This window comes from Mobula hypostoma, chromosome 5 (assembly GCF_963921235.1).
Source record: "Mobula hypostoma chromosome 5, sMobHyp1.1, whole genome shotgun sequence".
Lineage (NCBI taxonomy): Eukaryota > Metazoa > Chordata > Chondrichthyes > Myliobatiformes > Myliobatidae > Mobula > Mobula hypostoma.
In genome coordinates, this window is record NC_086101.1 from 54,621,309 (window position 1) to 54,647,025 (window position 25,717).

Below are 25,717 nucleotides of genomic sequence, written 5' to 3' on the forward strand. Positions count from 1 at the left end.
CACAACGGGTGGAGCCCCACCAAGACGGCGGTGCACCTTGCCCTGGCTCTGAAGGGAGATACCCTGTCGGCCCTCCTCGACCTAACACCAGCGGAACAGTGTGACTACAGGGCGCTCGTAGTAGTTTTGAGCAGAGGCGTGGGAAGAAGCAATGAGGGAAGAACTGTGCAGCAGCCGGCGCCGTATGGGAGAAAACTTGGGGGCGCTTGCTGCAGAACTCTGCCACTGTGCTCGGTGTGGCTACCCCAAATTCCCTCCCGCGGCCCAGGAAGAGCTTGCCCTCTATGTCTTTGTAAAGGCACTGATGCCCAAGCGCCTTCAGCAGCATGTTCACCTGACATCGCCATCATTGCTAGACGAGGCACTGGCCGAGGTGGAGAAGACAGAAGCGATCTTAGCCCCTCAAAGTGTTCCAGCATCGTCCCGCATGCAGTGAACCCGGGCGTGTGTCACCGAGGCGGAGGAGGAAACTGACGAGGAGGAGCCCGTGAGACGCGTCCGACCAGCACCACCGGCCACAAAACGACCTCTGCTACCGGTGTGGTGAGCCAGGTCATTTGGCCTGGGACTGCCCCGCACCAGCACCACATCTCAGCTCAGCGCAGCCTTCGGGAAACACCGAGCGGGCAGCGCCGCCTGAATCCTCCAGCAGAACCCTTCCGTTGTCGCCCCTCTGGGTGGGCCGTTTCAGGGAAGAGCAAGGTTTATACGTGGACTACGTGGTGGAGGGCATCAGATGCCGTGCATCGATGAACACGGGGTCGACCATCTCTACAATCCGCCCCGGTGTCCTCCCCAACACAGACCAGCCTTCCCTGCCTGGGTGGACAACGACGGCGGTCCAACTGGTGACGATCACCGGTGATGCGAGGAGGAGGAGGCTGCGCGTCGCAGTGGGGAAAAACGCAGAGGAGCCGAGAGTCCTGCATCCTTGGCCTGGACCTGCTGTCCCGCCGGAGGGGGGGCCCCGCGTGGATGTGTCGGGGGCAACATTCTACCTCGGCGCTGAAGGTGTGGCTCTCCGGCAGGGCAGCTCCAGGAAGCGGTCCCAGCAGCAACAGCAACCTCCGCCGGTCTCACAGCGGCCCGCGGCAGTGCAGCACACCCGGCAGCGGCCCAACGCAATAGCGACAGTGACGGTCAGCAACGACCTCCCCACCATGGACCCGCAGCTGCGCAGCGAACTGGCCCGGCTGAGGGAATGGCTGACTGTGGGACGACGGCCGGAGTGGGCAGAAGTCTCCGCCCTGGACCCAGAGACCAAGCCCCTGTACTCTCTGGAGGTTCACGACGGGTTGCCGTTCAGGCGGTGGTGACAGACTCTTGCAGCTGGTGGTCCCCCGGGGCTCTGTGCCATGGTGCTGCGGTCAGTGCACGGGCTGCTGGGGGCCGGACATCTGTTGGGCAGGCAGCGTGGACGTTTCTGCTGGCCTGGGTACAGGCAGGATGTGGAGCTGTTTGTGCACGGCTGCAACGTCTGCAAGTCCCAGAAGGGACTGGGCCACCAGTCTAGGGTGCCAAAGCAGTGGTACATGGTAGGGGCCCCAGTAAGTGTCTACTGCCCCTCCCGGAAGAAGGGACTATCCCCCAGGCTTGGAAGCCACTGGAAGGGGCCGGGAGAGGTGCTTGACCGCAGCTCCGATGTGGTATAACCGGTGCGGCTGCCTGGATGGTGGAAGGCAGTCGTGCAACACCGGGACCAGCTGGCACTGTGTCAGCCCTTGGCCACCACAAACCCAGCAAAGCTGAAGGAAGGAAATGACACTCGAGTGCCCTGCCTCTAGCATCACACAACTAGGTGGCAGTGTCGAGACCCACCAGAACTTTTGGACCTTGCTATGGACTCTGGGGTTGCAGGGGACGGCTGAATCCTTGGGTGGGGGCAGTGTGACTTTCTGGGTGGGGGCGTAGTCGACAGCCCGCTCCTGCATTGCTAATGACCAGTACTGTTTATTGTTCTTGTGTTGAAAATGCTTTTGTGGGATTATGGTGGGAAGATTCAGTTTGTTTATTGTTACATTTTAGATTGGGTGACACAGTTATTCAGTTGTGTATTTGTGGGTCACCCTGACTGTAACCGGGGTGTGGGATGGTCACCTCCCCTATCTGTGTGAGACTGGTTCGGTTCACTCTCCGGGTCATGGTACCTGGTCTGTTTGTGTCTATCACAATAAAACTGTTGTTGAGTTAAAGAACTTCCCCGTCTGTCATTATGGACCAAATGCTTGCCACAATATATTTGTTTACAGAGTTATCAGAAGAGAACCACACTTCTAAAAATTCTCTTGCCTGCTTGTTGTTTGCTTGCAGCAGCATCTCTGCAGTGTCCCCGTTAAAGTGGTGTCCTCGGTCTTCATGTACTGACATCAGCAACAATGGATCGTGTCTCCGTATCTCCCGATGGTATTCCTGTAAATGAGGCAAGAGAATGAGGGCCTATGCTGTATAAATGCGAACACTCCAGTGATAGAAATACCAATGACTGTGCCCTGAGGATGTCACCTCGACTGCCGATGAGACGTCTGCAAATTAATTGCTTTGCTTGGCGAACACCACAACATCAAACACCTCAACCTGAGCTATCAATACTCACCAGCATCCTAAACCAAGAAGTATTGTCCTCAGGAAATATGGCCAAAGCCCATAGCCTGTGCCTTGGCTTCGATGGATTGATTGACTGTGAGTCTGGCTACTGGTCTGGTTGACTTGATGTCACCTTGGACTTTGAAAACTGGCCGCCCTTCACATTAGCTGAGATCCCGATGGTGACTTCAGATGAGCCTGACCCCAACGTGAGTAAGACAGTATTTTATCAGTCATTTTATATGTCCCCAAGTTTAATGAGACTATAATACTAACAAATATAATTAGAAACCTCATGTATCATTCTGCTCTGATCTGCCTTGCAAATTATTTTGTTAGGTAAAATACCCGGCTATCTTCCAATATCTTATTGAAAAGACTATTTTTTTGCACAAGTTAGCTTCATGTGAAACCATGTGTACGTCTGACAGCATTTATGTTTTAGAGTAACATGCTCATTGTGCTGTTAAAAAACTCATTCAATAAAGACCGTCAAATACCCAGTGTGCAGAGTGAGAAATAATTGTACAAACAAAAAAGTAAGCAAATAGCATTCAGAACTGAAGCTTTACAAAAGTCGGGCATCACTGCAGCCAGAGCAGACCACAGCCCCATTTCAGCACAGAGGTGAGTAAACATTGTGAAGCAGTGAGCAGAATCAGGCAGAGCCAACCTGTCCCTCCTCTCTGCTCCTGACACCCTGACCTTTTCAATCTGGCCTGGCACTTAAATGGTTCAAACATCAGGTCGTTCCTCGCTCTCGGACAGCTCTGGGGCCTGAACCTGCTACCACCATTCAGCCCATACCTGACCTTTCCTGTCTGGCCTAGCACTTAAGTTGATCAGACATCAGGACTTTCCTCTTTCCCTCCTTTGCCTCCATTTAAGCTCGTTGAGTCTTGCCTCTGCACTCCTCTCCAATGTTAGTGGTGATCATTATTCTTAGTGTTATTAATAAGGTATTTCATAGTTTTCCTTTTTTTTGTATTTTGCCACTGATAAAATACATCACGAGTGCCATCTTGTACTATGTACTTTGATAAAAAAAATTTACTTTGAACTTCTCTTCATAGATGCTACATGGTCATTTTCCAGCAGGCTTTGCTTTTATTTTTGATTTACCTATGGCTCTATTCCATTTTGGCTTTCTTTTATGTTACACATCTATTTTACCTTGTGTGTAAAATTGCCAAGAGAATAAAACAAAAGCCTACATAGATGCCTTTTGGACTTTCTGCACCAGCTGTCGCTGGGGCAATTGCTGCCCAACTCTTCGTACTAGCCACCTATGGCTACCTACGTTTCTCTCTGCCTTTTCCAATGTGCATTTGAGGAATCTTTTTATTTCCATCCAAGTTTTCTTGTCTATGAGGGTCAGTGGGCTCTCTCCAGGTGCAGAATGCTATTGGATGTAGTCCAATTTGATCAGTGACTCCTGGCCCAGAGAAACAAGGTAGAACTGTAACAAGTTAAAGAGAAGAGACTCAATTCATATCTCAGGAAGCAAATAGTCCAGATTTTGCTGCCTCTGCCTCTGTGAGACAAAAGACATGGATGATAGGAGAATAAAGACCTATGTGAAAGGGAAAAGTTAGATTGACCTTAGAGTAAGTTAAAAGATTGGCACAAGATTCATGGGCCAAAGGGTCTGTACTGTCCTCTAATCCTCTATGCTCAAAGTTTTATGTTCTACACTCCAAAACAGTTGTTAATACTAAACTCTTCTCGGGGTTCCAGCCAGGTACAGGTATCAATTATAACCAATGTTTCGATGACAAACTCTGCCATCTTCATCAGGGATTATGTCTGGGCATGGCTTGTCCGGTGGTATTTTACCTTTGCAGTCTGTTCCTCCTAATTGGTTAGTTCTCATCCACTCTTCCACTTTGCTTATAATCGAATTGCAGTTTTTACTTAAAGCAAGACCTTTATCTTTGTTAAAATTCTTTTCTTCTAGTTTTATTTCAATGGCTTCCTTTACCAGGCAGTCCCAAAAGCCATTGATGTGGCACAGTAGTTTTTGTGCCATCGAAGTCAATCGTATGGCCTTTGAAAATGCAGTGTTCTGCTAACGTCGTTTTTTCTGGGTAACCCAAATGGATACACTGCCTGTATTCCTTGATGCAGGTTTCCGCTGTGCATCCTGTCTGACTGATAAACACTACTCCTCACTCACAGGGAATCTTGTAAACGCCAGTCGACCTGAGTCCCAGGTCATCTTTGACCTCCATAAGTTGTGATTTGAGCTTCCTTACGGATTTGTGTATGGTACGAATCCGGTATTTCTTCAGGATCCTGGCAATACTTCCGAAAACCATATGTAATGCCCTAGTTCATATTTTTAATGCTGTAGATATTTTATTTTAGCAGTTCTGTAAGAACAACCTGTTCTGCTTTCAGCCTGTTTGGGTTAACATTAAAATAAGAGAGGCTTTGGGATATGTGTCATCCAATTAGGATGAATGAAGAGGTTTTGTGAAGGACACTAAGGTTGATCTTGGTTTTTTGTTTGACAGGAGATAAAGAGAGAAGATGCTGGAGAGGACCAGTGGTAGGATTTGATCTGGTGAGAAAATGTGATTTGATGGAGCCAAGGTGCAGAGGTCTACCAAGGATCAGTGAATATGGCTTTTGGAAGATTTGAGCTTCAAACTGTGCACACTTGGCTATTTAATTATAATGGGCCTTTTTTGTTTTTTTTCTTTCTTTTCTTTACCAACTCATTGGTTAAGTTAATGTTTATAAGTATACTTTGTATGCAGTGTGTGATCTGTTATTTCACGCCGATGGGCTATTGCAGGGGCAGTAAGTCGCACAGCATTCACACAAACCAGGATTTGGGTGGGTGAGACATGCCAACCTCATGGATTTGGCACACTACAACATAGATATTACAAAGCCAGCAATGTACAAAGTGAGTTTCTCGCTGCAGAGTCCGAAGGCTGTTAGCGAGAGGCTAATGAGCCATTGTTAGAGATACCCAGTAAAAAGGGGGTTTCAATGTGTGGGTATCATCCTGGGATTCAGTTCATTGGATGCTGTGTCATTGCACTAAGAGTTGATTAAGTGGGTTTGTGTTTAAGCCTGTATTAAACCATTGTCCGGGAAAGTGATTAAGATACATTTTATCTATGCCGCAGGGTTTAAGTGTTGGTGCGATTCAAAGAGATTACCTGTAGCTAATCCTTTTGTTCTGAGCGGAGTGGTTATTGCAGACCAGATGAGTTGTTGCGTAGGGTTTTAAGTAACGTTAGAGCATTAGGAAAAGTTATGAACAGCAACAACATGAAGACGGAGCAACTCTTTCACTTCTTTTCATTTCAGATGTGGTTCTACTCCTGTTGGAGCCTGTTATCTACATTCTGACAGTCTGTTCTCGGGTCGATTGGGTGATCTGGTGCTTTGCTGTCTCCAAGAGGATACCATGAGGCTACGGGCAAAGCGGGCAGAATGGAGGGCAGGAAATCTGGATACAGGGCATGGGCCTACACTCGACTCCTTCTCACTGATCCTTTTTTGTTGCTATTTGCGTGATTTGCTTTTTTATTCTTTGAATTGGTTCCCTGGTTTGTCTTTGCCTCATGGCTGTCTGTGGGGTATATAAAACTCAGAGTTGTATATTGCATATATACTTTGCTAATCAATGTACTTTGAATAAAATGCTGGATCTTCTCATTGAAATCCTGCTCCTGGTCTGACCAAGTCACAAGATGCAAGTGGTAATTCCCCGTGGTAATATTGGTCTCTATAGAAACCCCATTGGGAATGCAATGATGGAGTAAAATGACCAGCAAGTCCCAGATTTTTGCTTTTCACAGGGGTTCTAAAAATATAACATGATTTGGCCTTTGATTTTTCATGATTTTGTGAAAGATTTTAGCTATTAAAACCTATCCTACTCTCAATTTCAATGTTCAGCAGACTGAAGAAAAGATAGATACATTTTCTAATTCTTGCTTGCAAGAGTGTTGAGAAAAACTTCCGAGAAAATGCTCAAAGGAAAAAGAAATCTAAAGCTGTAGCTGCAATGCTACTTGAAGATGCCTGAATTAATGCTGCAGATCAATAATAATGGCAGTAAACATTGTAAAATACTGGTGGAAAGATCATGAAGTAGAAATGACCCATTTGTAAATTTTCAGTGTTGTGGAAAAACAAATAGTTACATTTCAATGACAGATTCTTACTATTTCAATAAAACATTACAACATAGAGAGTATTGAAATTCATTGGCTAATAAAATTTTATTGAACCAGTTAAAACTATTCTAATACGACTGTCACTGTATAACACACAAACACACACACACACACACACACACACATACAGTCATATACAAAGCTGGAAATATTCAACAGTCACAATGACAGAGAAGAAGTTTCGCTGTTATAGTGGGTAGGATACTATATATGTCCATTAAAAAGTGCTATAAATTATTTTAATGTATTCTGTTGTGCAGCTAAGCTGTGTATATCAAAGTTAAGTGGGGAGGAAACCTACTCATCCATCCTGAGATATTTTCCTATATTTGACAATTATAGCTGCAGATGTGATTGAATGTGATGTGAAGGACATATATTCAGGACTATTTTCAGATCACAATCTGTGTAAGTGGAAAAATACATTATTCACAAATTTCAAATACGATTCTTAAAGGTGCTACATCAGATGGAGACAGCACAGAGTAGAAAGAACAATCCAGGATGTACGGCATTCCTCTAAAATACAGCTAAAACCAAGCCAGCTTTATTTAAGTAAATAAGAACATTGTGCTTTGATTTATCTACTTACAGCTAGTGGTACAAAAAAGAGCCTTTCAATCCTTCAAGCCTTTAAGGTGGTAAATTGGTTTATCATTGTTACATGTACTGAGCTACTGTGATCAATGTTGTTTTGCCTGCCGTTCATACAGATCATTTCATTTGAGGTGATACTGGGAAAAAAAACACTTATAGAAAGCAGAATATTGCGTTACAGTTACAGAGCAAGAGCAGTGCAGGCTGATATTAAGCTGTAAGGGCCATTATAAATGTAGATTGTGATCTCAAGAATCCATCTAATCATATTGGTCCAACGAAGAGGTGGGGAGAAGAGAGCATATGCAGAGTGGATGGGGTCTTTGAATACTTCGACTACTTTACCAAGGCAGTAAGGGGCATAAGCAGGGTCAATGGAGGGGAGGCTGGATTCTGTGACATGCTGAAATGTGTCCAGAAATCTGTGCAATTTCTTGTAGTCATAGGCAACTTAATAGACATACATACATATTTTTGTTAAGTTGCCATACCAAGATAGCATCCGACAGGATGATTTCTGTGCTGCATCTTTAGGAGTTGGTGAGGGTCAAAGAGTACACGACAGATTTCTTTCTCCCCTTGAGGATGTAGAGTCGTAGAATCATAACAATACGGCACCGATACAGGCCCCTTAGCCCAATGAGGCCATGTCGACCATAGTGTCCACACAGCTAGTACTAAGTCCCTACATTTTGCCCATATGCTTCTAAGCCCCACCCTCCATGTACCTATCCTATAAACCCTATACCAATTTGATTTTCCAAAATGCATCACCTCCCACTTACTTATATTGAAATCTATTTGCTACTCCTTGAGCCACTTCCCTAACTGATCAAGATCCCCTTGTAATCTACAATAAACTCTTTCACTCACAACAACATCTCCTAATATCATGTTACCTGCAAATTTACGGATCAAGCCTTGTGTGTTGACATCCAATGAGGCCCTGGTGCTCTTGGGCCACTTGGTCAATGTGCTTGGACCAGGGCAGGTTATTGTTTTGATGCTCACACCTGAGAACGTGAAGCTCTTAATCTCCTAATCTCAGCACTGTTGATGCGAACAGGATCATGAGCACTGTTTGCCTTCCTGAAGTCAAAGACAAGCTATTTTGTTTTTGATGGAAATGTTGTTGCATGACATATGTCACAAGGCTCTCTATCCCCTTTCTGAATTCCAACTCCTCCCACAATTCAGTCAGAATATTCCCTATTTGTACCCCCAGATCATCTAGAAGCATTTTTATAATGTCCCTTAAATCTCATGGAAAATAAAGTCATTGGTGAAAGGCTTTAAATGGGGCAATATCCATTGTTTTCAGATATATTTTTAAAAATCCAATTACTGCAGTAGTTTGCGCTGATGGTTATGTTTCCTGATCATTCTGTAAACTTGACACTGTAATTTTAGGGCTTTATCTTTTGGTTCTGGATTTTCTATAGCCATAAAAAAAATAGCTTAAAGCACATAAAATAAACAAAATGTCGACATCTAACAAAAGCCCTGGGCAACTGAAGCACTATTTTTTTCCTCATTTATGTGTTCAGCATTTGAGATAAAAGCAAGCATTTCTTTCTATTTTGATGAAGCAATATAGTTAAAATATCGAAGTACCCTTTAGTTATAGCTTAAAAAGTAGTAGAGATGGTAGTTTTACTTACTTACTTTTCATTACACCGCTGGTGTTTAGGGCAGCATGAAGGTCCTCCATCCCTGTCATTCAATCGCACACAGATGAAGAAGGATTCTTCATTGCTGTTTCTCTAGCAATTTGTTTGCCCAGTCAGGGTCGTTAACCCTGATCTGATCCCCCAAACCTGGAGGACCAGTGTACCACTCTTAGCCTGGCCTCTACCCTTTGACCTGTTTGGCATGGGTGACCCTACCAAGAGCCAAAGCACAAGGCCATGACTCTAGCCAGCGTAGCTTTCTGGGCCATGGAGGCACACAAGCTGCCAAACCCAATGACAAGGTTGTGGTCCTCTTGGAGGAGATGGTGGCAAAGTGGTTCATTTATTGCATGTCTACTTGAATGAGAGATCTGGATACATGACTCTGAATCTCACCATGGCAAATTGGTAGGTTCAAGGCAAGCCACCAAACTATGCTTTCTTTGAAGTGTGTGTGAAGAGTCATGTCATTTTCCCTGAAATCAATAATTAACTAAGAAAAGTAGCAGGAGGGAAGCCGTTTTGTAAACATAGTTTGCCGACCTTCAACTCTGTTGCATTTGATGCCTTCCGGGATGCTTCAAGAGACATCAATCATATTAGCCACCATAATTTACATTTATATTGATCCAGCCAGTTCTGTTATTGCATTACTTTATGAGTAAATATCTAAGTATTTACACATTATAGAACATGGTGGAACCAGTGCCTGCATATGACCTTCGTGATAGATGCAATTAAACGATCCAGGAACCCCAACACACAGAGCTGAGTTTTAGTGTGCATTAAGGTGTATGTGAAATTCACAGACAAACTGCTTATTCTCAGACACTTAGCAAGACTATTACAAGTCAATAATACTCCTAATTCTTGATGGAGTTCTAACTTTGAATACTTTGTCCCTTGATCCTGCTTATCCATTGTAGATCGTCTGCAGACTGAATTAAATGTTCTCATTGCCATCACATTTTATGGGTTTTTAGTGTAAAATGATCCTGCTCTCTAAACTACCATATTAATTGAAGCACCTCTAAATTAGATTTTAATGTGATGGCCTTCCTATATGATTCAATTGTATCAGTTTTCCTTTCCGTTTATTACCAGTCAATTGTCGATGTGAAGAAATATAATGACTGTGGTTGGCATTACACTCATTTATGATGCATGTGGATGTCCATTAGTGAACTGACACACAGTACCATGTTAAAATTACTCATTTTAATGAGATATGAGATGGCTAAAGAACGGATGGAGATACTTGCATTATTTTCTGAAGACCTTGGAAGTAATATGGTGCAGAAACCATTGAAGACGATGATTATTATTCTGCAAGTTCAATATTGTTTAATCATCCAGCTTAAATATACTTTTGGTGATGATTGTTCTTCTATCATTTAAAATAGATTCTGAAGTCAAATCTTTCATATTTAGCTTTGACATTATACTTTAAAACACCTATTCCAATAGATGGAAAACCCCTGATACCTTTGTATCTAAATTACAAAAACACAATTTTGATGAGTGAAGATTGTGGGAAAAAAAAGCCAAGCGTTTCAAACTAAGGAAGTTGTTTTTTGACAATCCTGCTCCTTTTAATAGGCTTAGATGCTTACATATGAGAAACATAGAAACGGAGAAAACCTACAGCACAATACAGGCTTTTCGGCCCACAAAGTTGTGCCAAACATGTCCCTACCAAAGAAATTACTAGGCTTACCTATAGCCCTCTATTTTTCTAAGCTCCATGTACCTATCCAAAAGTCTTTTAAAAGACCCTATTGTATCCACCTCCACCACCGTTGCCGGCAGCCCATTCCACACACTCACCACTCTCTGAGTAAAAAACTTAACCCTGACATCTTCTCTGTACCTACTCCCCAGCACCTTAAACCTGTGTCCAGTTGTGGCAACCATTTCAGCCCTGGGAAAAAGCCTCTGACTATCCACATGACCAATGCCTCTCATCATCTTATACACCTCTATCAGGTCACCTCTCATCCTCCGTAGCTCCAAGGAGGAAAGGCCAAGTTCACTCAACCTATTCTCATAAGGAATGCTCCCCAATCCAGGCAACATCTTTGTAAATCTCCTCTGCACCCTTTCTATGGCTTCCACATCCTTCCTGTAGTGAGGCGACCAGAACTGAGCACAGTACTCCAAGTGGGGTCTGACCAGGGTCCTATATAGCTGCAACATTACCTCTTGGCTCCTAAGTTCAATTCCATGATTGACGAAGGCCAATACACCATACGCCTTTTTAACCACAGAGTCAAACTGCGCAGCTGCTTTGAGCGTCCTATGGACTCCTACCCCAAGATCCCTCTGATCCTTCACACTGCAAGAGTCTTACCATTAATACTATGTTCTGCCATGATATTTGACCTACCAAAACGAACCACTTCACACTTATCTGGGTTGATTTCCATCTACTACTTCTCAGCCCAGTTTTGCATCCTATCAATGTCCCGCTGTAACCTCTGACAGCCCTCCACACTATCCACAACACCTCCAACCTTTGTGTCAGCAACAAACTTACTAACCCATCCCTCCACTTCCTCATCCAGGTCATGTATAAAAATCACGAAGAGTAGGGGTCCCAGAACAGATCCCTGAGGTACTCCACTGGTGACCGAACTCCATGCAGAATATGACCCCTCTACAACCACTCTTTGCCTTCTGTGGGCAAGCCAGTTCTGGATCCACAAAGTAATGTCCCCTTGGATCCCTGCCTCCTTACTTTCTCAATAAGCCTTTCATGGGGTACCTTATCAAATGCCTTGCTGAAATCCATATACACTACATCTACTGCTCTTCATTCATCAATGTGTTTAGTCACATCCTCAAAAAATTCAATCAGGCTCGTAAGGCATGAACTGCCCTCGACAAAGCCATGCTGACTATTCCTAATCATATCATACCTCTCCAAATTTTCATAAATCCTGCCTCTCGGGATCTTCTCCATCAACTTACCAAACACTGAGATAAGACTCACTGGTCTATAATTTCCTGGGCTATCTCTACTCCCTTTCTTGAATTCTCCAATCCTCTGGAACCTCTCCCATCCCCATTGATGATGCAAAGATCATCGCCAGAGGCTCAGCAATCTCCCCCTCAGCCTCCCACAGTAGCCTGGGGTATATCTCCTCCAGTCTCGGCGACTTATCTAACTTGATGCTTTCCAAAAGCCCCAGCACATCCTCTTTCTTAATATCTACATGCTCAAGCTTTTCAGTGTGCTGCAAGTCATCACTACAATCACCAAGATCCTTTTCCATTGTGAATACTGAAGTAAAGTATTCATTAAGTACCTCTGCTATTTCATCCGGTTCCATACATATTTTCCCACTGTCACACTTGATAGGTCCTATTCTTTCATGTCTTATCCTCTTGCTCTTCACATACTTCTGGAATTCCTTGCGGTTTTCCTTAATCCTGCCTGCCATGGCCTTATCATAGCCCCTTCTGGCTCTCCTAATTTCCTTCTTAAGCTCCTTCATATTAGCCTTATAATCTTCTAGATCTTTAACATTACCTAGCTCCCTGAACCTTTTGTAAGCTTTTCTTGTTGACTAGATTTATTACAGCCTTTGTACACGACGGTTCCTGTACCCTACCATAACTTGCCTGTCTCATTGGAACGTACCTATGCAGAACTCCACACAAATATCCCCCAAACATTTGCCACATTTCTTCATACTTTTCCCTGAGAACATCTGTTCCCAATTTAAGCTTCCAATTTCCTGCTTGATAGCCTCATAATTCCCTTTACTCCAATTAAACGCTTTCTGAGAACCTTTAAAGGTGTTTTGCTACTTGTTGTTATCTGTACAGCTAAGATTAGTACGTAGTTAAGAAAAGTAATTTTATAAAACACTTCATAAATGAACAGTAACTAAGGGAATGTATAGCACATCAATATCATTATTATTATTTCAGCATAATTTAGCATACATAGATATATACATAATAGATAATGTATACATACAAAAATGTATAACCGGTTACTGCCTTTCTTATTATATACATAATAATTCCTTAGTACTAACAAACTACATATCTATGTAGTATAAAGAAGTAGGTAGTCTCAGATGTCAGTTCCTGCACCTGAGTGGGATTAAATCTTCTGCTGTATCTTAAGTGATCTCATTTTTTTTTACGCCTTGTTATGCCGCTGGTGTTTACGGCAGCAAGGAAGGTCCTCCATCTCTGGTAGTATTCAGGGCTTCCTTTATCATGTTAGTAACTTCCTCTCAGTTTTTACTACCCTCAATCGTGCAAGGCCTGCATGGAGTCTCAGGAATACTATCTCAGTCAGATGCCGAAGGATTCTTCATTGCTGATCTGTAACAATTTTAAACCTGGAGGTCTTTAACCTGCTTGGCATGGGTGACCCTAAAGAAACCAAAGCGTAAAGCCCTGACTCCAGCCAACATAGATCTCCAGGTCATTCAGGCACGTGAGTATCCAAATCACGACAAGGTTGTAGTCCCTTTTGAGGAAGTTATCTCATATTTGGCTTCATATTGGTATAAATGGTATCGAGTGGTAGTTTGATCCTGGTCCATGATGATCTTCAAATATAATTGTACTGATGTTTTTTATGGCTTTGTAAATATTTAACTTCAGTAAGCTTTGCACCTTAAACCAGAGCCTGAAACATTCTGATCATCATTATTATATGTGAGGTGAGGTTATATGTGTGATTATAATGTGAGCTAATATACATTTGGATTGTTAAAGAAGTTCAAGGTATGGAATTGGGAACTTGTGGTTTTAGTGATAGGAGTCACAAACCAATTTGTGAATCTAGTTTGGAAACATTAAGTGCAATGAATAATGATATGACTTTGTGAGTGACTTCAAATAAATATTGAATATTAAAACAATACAGGACAATTAACAATGCACAAAGTACTGCAGTGTCCAATTATTCTCTTGTACATACAGTACGTTTGATCTCTACATTGCAATATGGTTAAAGCCCAAGTAACCCGAGCAGTTATTGAAGCACAACACACAGAATCTAAATGGACCAATTAAAATAAAACTGATGTTGCAGGCATTTTATTAATTAATTGATTAATTGCACTGCACTGAGGCAAGTTTTCAGAGTGAATCTGTGTAATTGCTTTAATTTATGGAGTTATGGGCATTGTACATGCTGCTGCTCTTAGTGATGGATAAAGCTGCAGCGCTGCACAAACAAGAGAGAATAAATGAATGGGATTGACCAGCAGTTAAACTTCCAGCAAACCAAAATCAATAACCAATCATCAATCATCTCTGCTTGGGAAAGGTGCTCCTAAGGCTGACTGCTGGTAATGTCATTAATTTTAACTGGATACTTTTATTTATTTGTCAATAAAATGACCAAGTGCTTACCTGCACAATAAATGAGCTGATCGGCACTATTTCCAGCCCTTTTATAAAAGTAACATTAGAAGTAAAATCAAAGATCTTGCACTCTTTGATGAATAATTTCAGATCATTTAACATTGAACATTTGTCCTTTGTTGCAAGAGCGAAAGCTGGTCTGCAAGCCTGAGATCGGCTGGCAATGCTGACAATTTGCACCTTGAGGGAATTGTAGGCTGAAGAGAGAATTGTCTATGATTCACAATGTTACAAATCAGGAAATTTGATCCATTGGACTGTGTGACAGAGAGCACTTGGTAAACGCACTCCTCACACACGCACATTTGCACACAGAAACATTGCCTCGTCATTCTGCGGTCATTGCACTGAGTGTACAGACTTCAGTGCCTTCTCAATATATCTTCATAATGGGTCATAAACCGAGCTGATGCTTTATGGTGCCTTTCCAACCATTCATGGCAGAACATTCCATTTCTTCAGTAATGGGGCTGTGTAAATGTGTATATGTTGTTTGCATACTGTATTTAAGGTTGATTTAAAGTAGATACTTCGGTTTATTTTGTAATATGACTGCAACAACATTTTTGGTGTGCATTATATTCCAATTCCTGTGTAGTCTAAAGTTAACTTTGTAGGGTAAGGAAAGATGGTATGTCCTGGTTCCTAATAAAAAGGAGCAGATCACCCTCTCTAGGAGGGAGAGATCAGGGCTGCCAGGAGTTCACACCAGACAAAGTATGAAGATATTATTGTGTTTTCTGATAGGTATCTTTTTGTAAATATTGGCAGTTTTCTTTTTGCTATTTTTGTTAATTTTTCTAACTTTGATTTTTGATGCCCTTAATAGAAACCCTTGCACCAAAGTGCTAAGTGACTGTACCTGTTTTTTACTTTGGTCATAACCCATGTAACTAACAGACTGTAAAATCCCACCTAGAGTGCGCCCTTCACACACACACACACACACACTTCTGCTGGCTGCATTGGCTTGTCTTCTGCATATCCTGAACAAACATGTCATCTGACAGTTACCATCAAAACAGGGAAAGTGACAATAACACTGAAGTGGAGTTAATAACCCGAGCATGATGGATAGATAGAGGTATTCTGGTAGCTCCTCTGATTAGTCCCTGATGCTAACACTGTACATTGCTATAACAGTGTCCCTATGTCTTTTGTCTGCATAAATTCCATTGCATTACCTGAGGTACTTGTGGTTCATGCACAGAGCTCGACACTAATATTGGGAGTAGTGCTAGATGTCAGTCATGGAAATATAATGAAATGAGAGCCAGATAAACTGACTGAAACTATAGCAGATTCTCAGGGTTTGTGGAAATCACTATGCACAGATGCCTTTGTAGAATAAATTTCAGCAAAATGATGTCAGCTGAGAAAACCCAAATGGACCTAAACTTGAGATTGCTTCCAATTTGACAATTTACTTCAAACAAATACAAGCATTGTCAATGCAATGCAGTTTGACTACTGAAAATGTATGACCTTGGTTTTTGATACTCAAGGTATTAAAATTGACATGTTCACTTCAGTTCTGTTGATCAGCTGCATTCCTACCATACATTTGTTGAAAATGAGGTGTAACATTCATCCAGAAACACTGAAGAACATATTGTGATAGTGATATGGTCTGCTTTGCAATTGGCTCTGAGGTGAAATAGTTGTTTAGCAGCATGCTTGCATACTGTCATGAAGCAAATGTAAAATGGAAACAAGCTTAAATAGAGAAAGGTCATACAGAATCACACTTTGTGACAATGGGGGAAGGAAGATACCATTTCACACACTACTCACCAAACCCAATTACACACCTTCTGTCTGATCGGTGGCCTCATCAGTTACCTCGGGACCTACAGGAGTAAATCATCCTCAATCCTCCGAGTCCATATAAGAAGAGAAGAGGATTTTTTAAAAAAGGTTGAAACAAGCTGTTGTCTTAAAATAACATACATCAAAGTTGCTGGTGAACGCAGCAGGCCAGGCAGCATCTATAGGAAGAGGCGCAGTCGACGTTTCAGGCCGAGACCCTTCGTCAGGACTAACTGAAGGAAGAGTGAGTAAGGGATTTGAAAGCTGGAGGGGGAGGGGGAGATGCAAAATGATAGGAGAAGACAGGAGGGGGAGGGATAGAGCCGAGAGCTGGACAGGTGATAGGCAGAAGGGGATACGAGAGGATCATGGGACAGGAGGTCCGGGAAGAAAGACGGGGGGGGTGACCCAGAGGATGGGCAAGAGGTATATTCAGAGGGACAGAGGGAGAAAAAGGAGAGTGAGAGAAAGAATGTGTGCATTAAAAAGAGTAACAGATGGGGTACGAGGGGGAGGTGGGGCCTAGCGGAAGTTAGAGAAGTCAATGTTCATGCCATCAGGTTGGAGGCTACCCAGACGGAATATAAGGTGTTGTTCCTCCAACCTGAGTGTGGCTTCATCTTTACAGTAGAGGAGGCCGTGGATAGACATGTCAGAATGGGAATGGGATGTGGAATTAAAATGTGTGGCCACTGGGAGATCCTGCTTTCTCTGGCGGACAGAGCGTAGATGTTCAGCAAAGCGGTCTCCCAGTCTGCGTCGGGTCTCACCAATATATAAAAGGCCACATCGGGAGAAGGCAGGAGACTGGGGCTGAGAGGTAAACTAGTTCAGTCTTAATGAAATGGCGGAGAAGACCCAATGGGGCAAATGGCCTAAATCTGCACCTATACCTTATGGACTTTTGGTCTTATTTAGGAATTTATTCATACCCAACTGCACACCAAACCATGGCTAAACAATACACAAAGTAACTGGTACAGCTCAGATATGATAATCAATCACAATCCCGCTTAAAATACAAAATATATGTTTTAATTATACATTTGCATTGTTGCCATGTAGTTACTGATCATTGGTCTTGAAAGTCTGCACACCAGTTGAGCCATTCCTGTATTAATTGATATCAAGAGCTCAGGGCTAAGAGATGCCTTTCCATGATACCGGGACACTGCTAAAAATATATGGGCCTTGAGATGGCTGCAAGGGATGGAAGTACTTTGCAGGAGCACCACATGCAAAAATATCCATATGTTTGTGAACAAAATGGAAGAACAAGAGACCGGTTTTACATCTGGGATACAATGAGGACCACTGGTGAGTTTTGCATTATATTGTTACAGCACAATTAAACTATGGAACATAGTTTAACTTAGACAATACACTTTCTCCAGACTGTTGATGGAATGGTTTAGCAAAGACTATTCCCTCACCATTGACAAATATATCTACTATTGCAAATTCTTCTGTCAAAAAGTCCAGCACCTCTGCTCAATCCACCTAAAGCAAGCCTCCCAGTGGCCAAACATTTTAATTCCAATTCTATTCACATTCCGAAATGTCAGTCCATGGCCTCCTCTTGTGCTGAGACGAGGCCACCACCAGGGTGGAGGAGCAACATCTTATATTCCATTTGGTTAGTCTCCAACTTGATGGCATGAATATTGATTTCTCCTTCGGGTAAAAAAAAATTCCTTCCCTCCCCACCCCCCCACCTTCTTCTATTCCCCATGCTGGCCTCTTACTACTGAGATTAATAAATGTAGATTTAAGCACAATTGCTCAAAGCCAAGATGAAAAGATGGTGGAGAGGATTAAACAGGAAATTTCAATCAATTTAAGATCTCAGTGGCTATATGCAGGAAAACCAAATGCAAAACAATTAAGTTCTTGCTGATTAAAAAGTACCCTCTCAATCAAGATTTAAAAGATGAGGTCAAAACATATGTGACTGGCATAAAGCTGAGGGGGCAGATGTGGATTACAATTCACCCCCAGCTCGGGATGTTTGTACTTCATCCAGTTTGCCACAGGAAGTAAGAAACATCAGCATCTGGCACTCCATCTCTTTCTGCCCTCCACTTTGCAACACATTGGCAGGAATAAACCCTACACTAATCTGGCTCTTCTCTGTTCAGTTATTGGCTGATGATCATTATCTTTTGGCCCAATTGCTGTGGCTTCCAAGTATTTCTCTGTCATAGAGAATAATATAGAATAGATGGTTCATTAATTTACTGACTAATGGAGAGGTTTATAGCTTTTTAAGACTGGCTGCTGCTGAAATCAGTTAAAATATTTAAGTGATCTTGCTTATTACTGATAAAAGTTAGATAATGCTGTCCATAACTGGAAAGGCTGTATTCTTATCTATCCTGGCCTATTCTAATTATTAAACATGAACTGTGATCTTCACACCCCAAACCACATTTGTCAGTGTCATTACTATCAACACAGAGCGGAGTTTAGTCATAATCGATTCATTAACGCTGCACGCAAGGTTGACTCGAAGGTTATTACTCTCATGTGAAGGAGGAGATCGTGAGAGCTGTTTAATCTGACCAAGCTATGAGTTTTACTCTGAATTTCAGTCGAGTCTAGCCAACATAATTGTAACCAGAGTCAAAAGGATATATGTATATATATATAGAAAAGGCTGAAGACAGAGTTGGTAAAATGAATTCCGTTCACAGGTCTTCCCCAGGTTATGGCAGGGGTTTGGTCCTGCAAACTGTTCATAACTCAGATAGTTTACAAGTCAGAAATATGACCAGTAACAAAGTTCAAAGGTAGCAGAAGATGCCTGCAGCCCTGCATCACTGTCTCCTTTTCTGGAACAGACCCTGCCATAATCTGGTGAAGACCTATAAATGGAACTCATTTTATCAAATCAAAGTCTGCAGTCTTTGACTGAAAATGAAGAAAAATACTCATTTATTTGTTCAGGCGGTGCATTAGTTAGCTGTGTGCAACCTGGGGGGATCTGTACATCTGAATTTGAATCAATCATTCAACACCTGAATAGTCTTTCGACAAATAAAACATCTAAGAAGGGATAAGTACTTTCTAATAATGTGGACCTTGCTTCAAATGGTAGCCAGCATTCCAGTGATCAAGAAAAGTACAGTGATCTGCCTCAATAAATATCACTGGACCTCTCATATCTATTGTAACAAAATGTTTCAAGAGGTTGGTTATGGCTTGAATTAGTTCATGACTGAACAAGGACCTGAATCTCTTGCAATTTCCCTACTATCACAGCAGGTCTACAGCACATCATGTCACACTGTAATGGAAAACAGGGTAACATGCATTAACGACTACTGTGCAGTGGCTCTGACATCTACAATGATGACTACTTTTTAGAGGTAGGTCGTGGCATAAATTAACTCCAGCTTCCCAGACAAACTCAACCCATTGCAATTCATCCACCGCCAAAATAGGCGTCATTACTGATGCCATCTCCCTGACCCCACTCTCCAGTTTGGAACAAGTAAACAGTAAAGACATCTACATTAGACTATTGTTTATTAGACCATAAGACCATAAGACATAGGAGCAGAATTAGGCCATCTGGCCCATCAAGTCTGCTCCGCCATTCAATCATGACTGTTCCTTTTTTTTCTTTCCTCCCGAACCTCAGTCCCCGGCCTTCTCTCCGTAACCTTTGATGCTATGTCCAATCAAGAACCTATTAATCTCTGCCTTATATACATCCAACAACCTGGCCTCCACAGCTGCATGTGGCAACAAATTCCACAAATTCACCACCCTTTGGCTAAAGAAATTTCTCCGCATCTCTGTTTTGAAAGGACACCCCTCTATCCTGAGGCTGTGCCCTCTTGTGCTAGACTCTCCCATCATGGAAAATATCCTTTTCAGATCCACTCTATCTAGTCCTTTCAACATTCAAAAAGTTTCACTGAGATCTTCCCTCATCCTTCTGAATTCCAGCGAATACAGACCCAGAGCCATAAAATGTTCCTCATGTGATAACACTTTCATTCCTGGAATCACCTTTGTGAACCACCTTGGATGCTTTCCAGTGCCAGCCCATCCTTTCTAAGATGAGGGGCCCAAAACTGTTCACAATACTCAAGGCGAGTCCTCAACAGTACCTTATAAAGCCTCAGATTTTGTATTCTAGACCTCCTGAAATGAATGCCAACTTGGCATTTGCCTTCCTCAACACCGACTCGACCTGCAAGTTAACCTTTAGGGTGTTCTGCATAAGGACTACCAAGTCCCTATGCATCTCAGAATTTTGGATTTTCTCCCTGTTTATAAAATGGTCTACACATTTATTTCCACTACCAAAGTGCATAACCATGCATTTTCCAACATTGTATTTCATTTGCCAGTTTCTTGCCCATTCTCCTAATCTGTCTAAGTCCTTCTGCATCCTACCTATTTCCTCAGCACTGCCTGCCCCTCCACCAATCATTGTATCATCTGCAAACTTAGCAGCAAAGCCATCTATTCCATCATCTAAATCATTTATATATAGCTTAAAAATAAGTGTTCCCAACACTGACCCCAGTGGAACACCAATAGTCAATGGCAGCCAACCTGACAAGGATCCTTTTATTCCCACTCGCTACCTCCTACCAATCAGCCACTGTTCGAACCATGTTAGTAACTTTCCTGTAATACCATGGGCTCTTAGCTTGGTAAGCAGCCTCATGTGTGGTACCTTATCAAAGACCTTCTGAAAGCCCACATATACAACATTCACTGCAGCCTCTTTATTTATCCTACTTGTAATTTCCTCAAGGAATTCCAACAGGTTCGTCAGGCAGGATGTTTCCTGAAGGACACCATGCTGATTTTATACTATCTTGTCCTGTGTCTCTAAGTACTCCATCATTTCATCCTTAACAATTGACTCTAACATTTTCCTAACCACTAAGATCTGGCTAACTGGTCTATAATTTCCTTTCTGCTGCCTTCCTCCTTTCTTAAAGAGTGGGGTCTCATTTGCAATTAGCACTCTGGCACCATGCCACAGTCCAATGATTTTTGAAAGATCCTTTCTAATGCCACCACAATCTCTAATGTTACCTCTTTCAGTACCCGAGGCTACAGTTCATCTGATCCGGTGACTTATGTACCTTTAGGTCTTTTAGCTTTTTGAGCACCTCTCTCTTGGAATAGTAACTGCATCCACTTGTCTTCCTTCACATTCTACAACATCAGGCATACTGCTAGTGGCTTCCAGAGTGAAGACTGATAAAAAATATTCATTTAGTTCATCATCCATCTCCTTGTCCCTTGTTATTATTTCTCCTGCCTCATTTTCTAGCAGTCCTATGTCCACACTCATTTCTCTTTCATTTTTAACATACTTGAAAAATCTTTTACTATCCACTTTAATATTAATTGCTAGCTTGCTTTCATATTTCATCTTTTCTCTTCTAAGGATTTTTTAGTTGCTGTCTGTACGTTTTTTAAAACTTCCCAATCCTCTATCTTCCCACTATTTTTTGCTTTATTGTATGCCCTTTCTTTTGCTTTTACGATGATTGACTTCCCTTGTCAGTCATGGTTGTACTATTTTACCATTTGACTATTTCTTCAGTTTTGGAATACATACGTCCTGCACCTTCCTCATTTTCCCCAGAAACCCATGGCTTTGCTGCTCTGCTGACACCCCTGCCAGCAGCTCCTTCCAATTTTCTTTGGCCAACTCCTCTCTCGTACCACTGTAATTTCCCTTACTCCACTGAAATACTGCCACATCTGACTTTACTTTCTCCCTATCAAATTTAAGGTTGAACTCAATCATATTGTGATCACGGGCTTCTAAGGGTTCTTTTACCTTAAACTCCCTAATTGCCTCCAGTTCATTACATAGCACCCAATCCAGTATAGCTGATCCCCTAGTAGGCTCAATGGCAAACTGCTCTAAAAAGCCATCTCTTAGGCATTCAACAAACTCACTGGCTTGAGATCCATTACCAACCTGATTTGCCCAATCAACCTGCATGTTAAACTCTCCCACAACTACCACAACATTGACCTTTTGACTCGCCTTTTCTATTTACTGTTGTAGTCTGTGGTCCACCTCCCAGCCACTGTTGGGAGGCCTGTATATAATTGCCATCAATGTCCTTTTACCCTTGCAGTTTCTTAACTCAACCCACAAGTATTCAACATCTTCCGATCCTATGTCACATCTTTCTACTGATTTGATCCCATTCTTTACCAGTAGAGCCACACCACCCCCGCTACCTCTGATATAACGTGTAACCTTGGACATTCAGCTCCCAACTACAACCATCCTTCAGCCACGATTCAGTGATGGTCACAACATCATACCTGACAATCTGTAATAGTGCAACAAGATCATCCACCTTATTTCTTATATTGTGCACATTTAGATACAACACTTTGACCACCATATTTGCTATCCTTTCTGATTCTGCATCCCTAATGTTTTGATACTCAGCCTGTTGGTTGCAAATAAGTCCCTTCTAAGTCCCATCCCATATTGACTACAGCTCCACCTTCAATGCTATAATTCAAAGCAGACACATCTCCAAACTCCAAAAACATGGATTTAACACCTCCTTTTTTCACACTTGTGACTTTCTGACAAACAGACCGCAGTCAGTAAGTATAGGCAGCAAAACCTGAGCTGTAGCTATCATGAACACTGGTGCCCCATGAACTTCATCTTCATCACCCTACTCTGATCCCTCTACACTCATAACCACAGGAATAAATTCTGCTCTAAAACAATCTATAGGTTTGCACCATAGTGGACCCTATCTCAAATAATGCATGTCAGAGTACAGGAAGGGTATAGAGAGCTGAGAGACGTGGTGTCATGTCAATAACCTCAGCAAAACAAAAGAGCTTGTCTTTGAATTCAGGAAGAGAGCCAATGCACATACCCCGGTCTACAGCAATAGTACTGAGTTCGAGAGGGTTGAGAACTTTAAGTTCTTAAGAGTGAACATCACCATTTGCCTGTCCTGGTCCAACAATACTGACGTCAGGACCAAGAAGCTCTTCAGCAACTCTTTTTCCTGAGGAGATTAAAAAAAAATGGAATATCCACTTTGACTGTCACCAATTTTTATCAATCCACAATAGAAAGCATATTATCTGGATGAATATGGCAACAGCTGTCGTGGGCCTCTCTGCACCTCCTTCTGCAACCGGATTCTTGTCTTCCTCATTGGGAGACTACAATCTGTACATATTGGAAATAAATCTACCTTCTTGCTGGCAATCAACATGGGTGAACTTCAAGGACAAGAGCCTACTGCTCTACCCTCTCTGCACTCACTCTGTAGCTAAGTATAGCTCAAATACTAATGCACTAATGCACATTGGTGTTTGCTGAATCTCGGATGGTAATGAGGAGGTGTACAGGAGCTGGTTGAGTGATACTGCCGCAGCAACCTTGCACTCAACATCAGCATGACCAAAGGATTTATTATGAAATTGAGGAAGGGGAGGATGGGAGAACACTCACCAATTGTCTTTGAAGGGCTAGTGGTAGAAAGAGTCTCTGCATCAACATCGCAGAGGATCTATCCTGGGCCCAAAACATTGATCCAATCACAAAGAAGGCATGCCAGCATTTAAACTTCATCGGGAGTTTGAGTAGATTTGGTGTCATCAAAGTGTCCAGCAAATTTCTACAGATGTACAGTGGAGGGCAGTCTGACTGGTTGCATCACCGCCTGGTGTGGAGGCTCCAATGCACAAGGTCAAAAGAGGTTACAGAGGGATGAAGACTGAGTCACTTCCCTCACAGGTACAAGCTGTCCACCATTGAGGACATTTTCAAGATGCAGGGCCTCAAGGAGGCAACATCCATCATGAAGACCCTTACCACCTGAGACATACCTCTCCCCATTTCCACCATCAGGATAGAAAAGACATAGTCAATGTTTTGGGAATGGTTTATTCCCATCTGTCAGCAGATTTCAGAACAGTCCATGAATCCTTGAACAGTGATATTTGCACTGTACATTTTTAAGTTCAAAGTTCAAATTAAATTTAGTACTAAAGTATGTTTATCAGACCATATACTACCCTGAGGCTCATCTTCTGTCACAGTGGATACAAAGAAACACAACAGAATCAATGAAGAACAATACACGGTGATGGATAAACAACCAATGTGCAAAAACAAACTGTAAATACGAAAATAACAATAATGAATAAATTAGTAATAAATTGAGAACATGAGTTGTAGAGTCCATGAAAGTGAGTTCAGTGTTGGGATGAGTGAAGTTCTCCAGGCTGATTCAGGAGCCGGATGATTGATGAGTAATAATTGTTCCTGAACCCGGTGGTGTTGGACATAAGGCTTTTGTATCTTCTTCCCACTGGCAACAGCAAGAAAAGAGATGACCTGGATAGAGGGGGACTCCGCTGATGTATGCTGCCTTCTTGTGGTAGTGCTCATTGAGTCACAGCATTTGGGTATGGCCCAAGTGCAGTGAGAAAGACCACAGATGTTAAGGCGAACAGGATTTTAAGGGAAAGGAAAACAAGCGCTGGGCCAAACAGGGCTGTTAACTAAAACTCTCAAATGGAAAGCTAGATGCCAACATCGCAGCTGAAAGGAATATCTAAATATAAAACAAATACTGCTTGTCTCAATAGTCCATTTTCTCAGACAAGACTAAATATAAGCAGGCAGTGTAACGCTCAAGTCTTCAAGAGCTACAATGAAATAAAGGGGGTTAAATACCACCTTAACGAAACAGTAATTAGCTGAAATGTGCATATTCACACCTGGACACTGTAGCAGAGTCAGTGGCTGTGACAGGCCCCACTTCCCTAAGCACACCTCCTGAGACACCACAGACCCGTGCCCGCTAGAAGCTCCGGATGAGAGACTTGTCTGAGATTACCTTTGCTGGTCCCCAAGAACGTTCTTCAAGACAATACCCTCCCCAGTCCACAAGGTACAGTACCTTGCCCTGCACCTGGCAAGATGCCAGGAGGTGTTGCACTGTATAAACCAAAGAACTATCCACCAAGTCAGGAGAAGGGGCCGGTTGGGTGACTGGAGCCACGGGAGAGGAAGTAACCAGCTTGACCTGGGAAACATGGAACATTGGTAGGATCTGCAGTGATGCTGGTGGATATATTCTATGTGAGACACTGTTGACAGCCTTTTCTGCTACAACTGTCGGGGTCAATTTGCAGCATTCGACTTTCAGGGGAAGATCCCTTGATGCCAACCAGACTTCCTCTTGAAAAGCCTTATCTGTCAGCGAAGCCAATCAGCCTGCCGGGCATGTTGCTTCTGAAAGCACATCAGCAGATCCCCAGCTCGTCTCCAGGTGTGCTAGCAATGCTGGATCAGCTGTTCAGCTGTTCAGCAGCAGGAACTCCTACAGCAGTCTGATCAGGGAAGAATGGTGGCTGGATTCCCTTCTGACACTCAAAGGGGGACACACCCATGGATGACAACTGGAGGTTATTGTGGATGATCTC

General features: G+C 42.6%; 1 long non-coding RNA gene across 1 annotated transcript; it reads left to right on the top strand.

The window, feature by feature from the left end:
• Positions 1–866: 866 nt before the first annotated feature.
• On the top strand, positions 867–6,695 carry LOC134346207 (uncharacterized). Its single transcript, XR_010017864.1, has 4 exons — positions 867–1,547; positions 2,311–2,792; positions 5,100–5,149; positions 5,908–6,695. It is a non-coding gene; the product is annotated as an uncharacterized LOC134346207 (long non-coding RNA).
• The last annotated feature ends 19,022 nt before the right edge of the window (positions 6,696–25,717 follow it).